The sequence below is a fragment of the Papaver somniferum genome, chromosome 6, assembly GCF_003573695.1.
Source record: "Papaver somniferum cultivar HN1 chromosome 6, ASM357369v1, whole genome shotgun sequence".
NCBI classification, from domain to species: domain Eukaryota; kingdom Viridiplantae; phylum Streptophyta; class Magnoliopsida; order Ranunculales; family Papaveraceae; genus Papaver; species Papaver somniferum.
This window is the reverse complement of record NC_039363.1, coordinates 28,792,201-28,799,475: the sequence shown is the minus strand read 5'-3', so window position 1 is coordinate 28,799,475 and position 7,275 is coordinate 28,792,201.

The window sequence follows — 7,275 nt, the reverse complement described above, 5'->3', positions numbered from 1 at the left end:
GGGGGAAGCATACTTCATGCTGTCAATGGTTTGCTGGAGTTAAAGGGTCTGTCAGATAGCATGTCAATGTTGCTTATTGATTTTTCGAATGCTTTCAACATGGTTAGTAGGTCTTATTTTCTTAAGGAGGTCCGGATTCACTGTCCAGGTATTTCTCGTTGGGTTGAATTTTGTTATGCCGGGCCTGCTAATCTTTATTACGATCAATACATCCTGTCCTCAACACTCGGCATTCAACAAGGTGATTCTCTCGGTCCCCTTTTGTTTGCCTTGATACTTCACCCTCTTGTGAAGTCCATTGCTTCTCGGTGTAAGCTTGATTTGCATGCCTGGTACCTGGATGATGGTACTCTCATTGGTGACACGATGGAGGTTTCCAAAGCCTTGAGTATTATTGAGACCGAAGGCCCGAACAGAGGTCTCCATCTCAATATCAAGAAAACTGAGGTTTTCTGGCCTACAGTTGATCCACGGAGTATGGAGATAGTTGTTTTTTCCCCTTATATTGGTAGGCCTAGCAAGGGAGTTAAGCTTTTGGGTGGGCCAGTGAGCTTAGATTTGGATTTCATGAGTGACATGGAGATTAATAGGGTGAATAAAACTATTCATCTTATGTCTGCTATCAAAAAAGCTCAAGGATCCCCAAAGTGAGATGTTGCTGCTTTGAAACTGTGTTGGTGTATCAAGATTATATTTTTCTATGCGTACTACTAATCTGGCAGCTCTACAACAAGCCTCTGACCTCTTTGACGACCACTTGTTCCAATATTTGAGGCTTTTAATCACTGGAGATGGACCTGGTTTTGAGCCCTTGCAACAGAGACTGGATACTCTTCCTATCAAGGATGGTGGGCTTGTCATATATACCATGGATGACACTCGCACCTATTGCTATCTTGCTTATCAGATTCAGACTGCTTCGGTGTGGAAGGTGATACTTGGTAGTTCTTTCTCAAGCGATTATGGGGTCGCCTATCAGTTGGCTCTTCAGAAATTCACTCAGGTATGTCGTTTTCATTCTACTTTTTGCGTCGATGAAACTCCCCCCCCCCCTTCTATGCACTCCCTGGCAGTCACTTATTTTGATGCAATCAAGAAGCAAATCCCCGACCAATTCACTCTATCTGCAAGAGACTCAATTCTTTGGAAATGTAACCAGATCAAACATGCTCAGGGATTATATTTTGGCTGTTCCGATCAGTGGTTTAGATCAATGTCTTGGCCCCAGACAGTTCAAAGTTGTAGTTTGCTACCATCTTGGTATCCCCCTATTTGTTGAGGACGGGTTGTGCTCGTGTTGTAATAAGCCTATGGATATCTTTGGTGATCATGCACTTCATTGTGCTAATGATGTTGGACTAAATTTCCGCCATGACTTAGTACGTGATGTAATTGCGAATATTTGTTTCAAATCCGGTGTCCATGCGCGCAAGGAGGTGAATTTGGGTCTTATGACAGATAGTAACAAGGATTTACGTCCAGCGGATATCCTTGTTCTCAATTGGGAAAACGTCCAAGATGTATGTATGGATATCACAGGGGTCTCACCCTTTACTGGTGATGGTGTTCGCTCTTTCGTCCCAGGCCAGGCTATCTCTAGAGCAATTTCGCATAAACGTTCTAAATATTTGAACGAATGTACTTCACATGGTTATGGTTTGGGTGTTTGAGCTTTTACTACCTAAGGGGAACTTAGTGAAGACACTATTTGTTTTTTCAAGCGTTTGAAGAATTGTTTAGTCAGTCATGATACTGGCAGTGGTCTAGGTAGTTTTATTTTTCATCGTTTGGGTATTGTCATTCAAAAGGGAGTTGGTGCTCAGCTTATTGCTCGGCTACCAACTAAAAACTCTGTAGTTTAAACCGAAATTGAATTTGACGGAATAAACTTTGTAGCTTCTCATCCAAATGCTTGATTTCCTTGGTTCTTCAACATTACTCGAAATCTTCGTCACTTCCAAGTACTCCAGTGATTCTGAACGTGTTCAACTCACATCATAGTTGTTGAAGATCCGTAGCTATAAGAATATGTAAAAACAAGATGTTTTCGTATATTGTTATACAGTGTCATAGTATTATTACACAACATCAAAGTTCAATTGTATCACAACTTTGAAAACAATACTATGGTGATATGTATCACTCCCCCTTAGTCAATACTTCATATCATATGAAAACCACTCCCCCTTACATAATGATCTGTAAACCATATGTACTTGTAGTGTGAATTACACATTAATTCTGCCCCCTTTTGTCAATATAAATTGGCAAAGGTACGAGATCATAATGAAATTCTCATAGAGATTCTTCATGACTAAAAGAAAACATATCAACTTTGTTTAGATGCAATCATATAGTCGAAACTAAATGCATTCATCAAAGAGTTTATAAATATACAAGATAACCCATATAATATTCCACAGCCGCACTCCCAACAAAGATTTGGCAATTAAGCACAAGTTCAATTAAGAACTCTCCCCCATAAAATGTCATTCCCGAAAGAACAACAAGACATACCTTACTTTCACAAGAAAATAAGGATTTCTTTGGACATTAACAAATCACATAAGAATATGAATTTGTGTCAAAAAAAAACTCAATTAAATTAACCACAAGAGAATCCATGATTAATTTAATTGGAAATGCTCACATAAGAGAACTTACGCAGCCACACGGTATTTACATAAAGATATGGATCAGGGAAGATCAATACTGCGGAATAAACAAAGATTCATTCTATTCTTCATCACTATTTGCACAATAACATATAATAGACTTAATCTTTGTAAACAAAAGCTCATCCTATCTTCCATCAATATTTGCATAATGACATAATAGGCTTATCTTTTGTTTGTCAAAAGTTCATTCAATCTTTTATCAGTACTTGCATATTGACATATGAAAGACTTAACTTTTGACCACATAAGGGACAATCATAGTTCACTGACACAAACACACATATGCCATAACAAGTTGCAATATATAAAACCATAAAGATTAATACTGCAAAATCATCTTCCAAATAAATTTTATAATTTAAATAAATAAATATAAAAACATTGCAAGATGAAAACCGTTGGAAATAGCTATGTGTAATCACAATAATGCCTATTCCAAACCCTAGTTATCCTTCTTAAAACATAAGAATAAATTCTCATAAGAAGTTTCCTAGATAATTATTTAATCAAAAAAAATATCATTTCACTTACTTTGAAGACTCTTTTCGTACTCCCTATAATCATCAAGATCATCTTCGATTAAATCAATCATGGATTCAAGATTATCCATCTTATCTTCAAGTCTTTTGGTTGAAGATTCGAGTTCACTCTTCAAAGCACGTACTTACTCCAAGACAAGATTCATAGTTAATGAGAGTTTTTCAAAATGAGAGACAGTAGGATTCACATCAGAGGAGGAATCACGTTTGTCATGAAACATCTCATTTATCAGAAGAATCGAAACAAACTTTCTTAGAGGGAAAGAGAACAGTCCAGACATCATCTTCTTTACTAGAAAGACTTGATGAGGACATGACAGCGGAGATAAATGAAATGCTTTCTCCAAGGAGAGAAATCTTCAACTTAAAAGGAAGAAGATATGGGATTAATCTCCAAAATGTACTTTGACCAAAACCCTAACAGAATTTTGGATATCCCATAAAGGGGCTAGGAAAACCGTTTATGTAGAGGAACGGTACTTAGCTCAAAATAAGAAATCAAAACAGAACACGGGAAGAGGAATCAAAATCAAGATAAGAGATAAGCAATCAAAAAATTTCTTTATAGCCCTCTTGAAGATCATGGTTCTCGCTCAAGGGATAAATAAGAACCATCTTATATCCTGTTACAATTTGTAACAAACATTATCCAGTACATGACCGGGTGACTTCTCATGAGAGAATGAAAATTTCATAATCCTTTGTTTCTTATTTCTCTTTATGTATGGAGAATCCATGGTAGAATTCTTCCTTTCCAGCATAGTTCTGAATATCTTGTTTATCGATTTTTGCAGACTATGAGTGGTTCTGAAAATCTCTTTTGGAAAGGCTTTCTTAGGAGATTTCATTTTCTTCTTTTGGCGAGGCAAGTTAGAAGAATATTTTTTAATAACCTTTGAGAGCATGATTTCTAATTCACCCTGTTGTTTATACAAGACCGGCAAACAATTTGTTGTGTCATTGTATTCTACTATGTCATCCTCATTACAAGAATATGACATCTTTTCAGGAGTAATATGCTGATTAAAAGAGTTTATCGACGATAATCGATTTTTCTTCTTAGAATCACAATTGAGGAAAGTAGAAATTTCATGTTTTAATTCATTTAGTTGACATTCCAGACTTTTGATCCTTTTAATCCAAAAGTCCTTATCTAGTTGATATATGTTTTCTGGAGAAGTAGGATCATTTATCATGGAAACATCAGAAATGTTAGAAGAACAGGTGTGGATATCAACAAAGTAATTGAGAGAACTTTTGAAGACATCTACCTCAGGATAGTAGTCTTGAGTAGCCATCCATTCTATGGTTAACTTATTCACCTTCCTATCAGGATTATCAAAAAGAACACGAACACTCTTATAGCACTTGGAACAAATTCCATTATCATAGTCTTTTCGAACCTTTTTATCCTTTACATTTATCGAAGAGGATTTCATTTGAGACTTTATTTTCCTCTGTCTAAGAATTTTCTTTAACTGTTGTACAAATAGTGACAGAGTTGAATTAACGCAATTCTCATCCTTCATATCAATCAACTTAGGAACACGGGATTTTTTATCAAATGTAGCAACAGGGTTGCATGACATGTGACGTAATTCATTTTGTTTTAGTTCAAGATCAAAAATCTTTATTTTTCCCACAAGAGTATTTCTGGAAAGCACATCCACGTTATTTCCTTCAACGATGGTATGCTTCTTAGAATCGTACCTAGATGGCAGAGATCTGAGAATCTTCATCACAATGTCCTTTTTAGAAATAGTCTTACCCAATGCAAAAGATGCATTAACAATTTCAGACACTTTGTGATTAAACTCATCAAATGAATCTTCTTATGAAGATAGAATTTCTGTCCATAGAGTCAGATTGCTACAAACACAGACTTATGAGGTCTTTAAACGTGTTTTCCTGCTCTGATACCAATTGAAAACGTGGGGGGTCTAACAACCTCACCCAATATTTCGCTAAGCAATCTGTATGGACTAAATCCAATATACTTAAAAGAGAATCAACTAGACAGTTAGACTCAATCTTAAGAAAAGTATATCAAAGAGTTATATCTCAATCTCTCAATTCAATCCGCAATCAAACAAATAATAATTTGTGAGACCGATTGAATATAAGAGAGATAACTTGAATGGTACTAAAGACCAATGTTCAAGGATCAATCAATTTCAATCAACAACCAAAGATTAGATTTACCAATTGATCGATTCAACGCACAACCTATGATATTTCAATTAGATAACAAAATATAATGCGGAAAAGAAATAACACGGACACCAGAAGTTTTGTTAACGAGGAAACTGCAAATGTATAAAACCCCCGGGACCTAGTCCAGATTGAACACCACACTGTACTACGCCGCTACAAACACTAGCCCACTACAAACTAACTTCGGTCTGGACTGTAGTTGAACTTTAATCAATCTCATACTGATTCAAGGTGCATTTGTGTTCCTTATATCTCTGATCCCAGCAGGATACTACGAACTTGATTCCCTTAGCTGATCTCACCCGCAAATAAGAGTTGCTACGACCCAAAGTCTAAGACTTGATAAACAAATCTGTCTCACACAGAAAAAAAGTCTATAGGAATAGATAAATCTGTCTTCCATAGAAATACCTACGAGTTTTGTTCCGTCTTTTGATAAATCAAAGTGAACAGGAACCAATTGATAACCCGGACTTATATTCCCGAAGAACAACCTAATATTATCAATCACCTCAGAATAATCTTAATCGTTTAACGAAACAAGATATTGTGGAATCACAAACGATGAGACAAAGGTGTTTGTGACTACTTTTCTATGTTGCCTGTCGCAAATATAAATCTTAAGCCAATCTTACGATTGCACTCAATCGTGATAGAAACAGCAAGATCAGATCGCGGAACTACAGAGAAGATAGTTGGGTCTGGCTTCACATTCCTAATGAAGTCCTCAAGTCGTTAACCTACAGGGGTTCGTGAAAAACTTAAGGTTAAAGGATAATCGACTCTAGATTATACAACTAGTATCACACAGGAGGTGTGGGGATTAGGTTTCCCAGTTGCTAGAGTTCTCCTTTATATAATCTCTAAATCATGGTTTGCAATCTAAGTTACCTTGGTAACAAAGCATTCAATATTCACCGTTAGATGAAAACCTGATTAGATTGAAGCTCATATCTTTCAACCGTTAGATCGAACTTAGCTTGTTATACACAAATGAAATGTAACTTCATTTAGGTTTGAGTAACTGTACCTAAACGTGTACACTTAGTTGGTTCAAAAATAGTTAACCAATGGTTAGCCATATGAGCAATTTCATATCAACCTTATTCATCTTCACCATAACTAGTTCAAATGACTCAAATGAACTAGTTAGGGAGTTGTTCAATTGCTTAGATCTTATAGAAGTATACAAGACACAATTGAAGCAAAATCGGTTTTGATTCACTCGAATCGATTCATGAACATTATATCCACGGTTTGCAAAAGATTGCATTCCTTATTATATAAATGTTTTAGTTCATGAAAAAAATGATTTTAGAAAGTAACCTACTTAAATATGCAAACGGGTACGCGTACTTAAGTAACTGGATTGAGTTTGTTTTTCACTTTCAAACTCCAGCAGAAATTCACGTACGTGAACTTTCCGCCCGTATGCGTACGGGTACGCATACTCACCTGGATTTCCTACAACCGCCAGTACGCGTACGGGTACACATACTTTGGGTTCCCGGTTTTGGACTTTTACACAAATGTGAGAACACACTATGTTTATATCCAAAGATGGTTACATTTTCTCAACTCTCATTTTAATCATTTAAACTTTCTTAGAGGATGTTATATAGTTGTTATTCACAAACTATTTTTCATCAAAGCGATTTTCAAGTTATTTGAATAAACAACATGACTTTCGTCACGAGTAAAGATAAAATTTGCTAAAGCGAAAGCTTACCAACATATATTTCGAGAAATAGATAAGCTAGATAAACTTGGCTCGAAATAACAAATGTGTATAATCGAAGTCTTTATAGCAGTACGACTTTTGTCTCAAAATGGGAGATAAAATA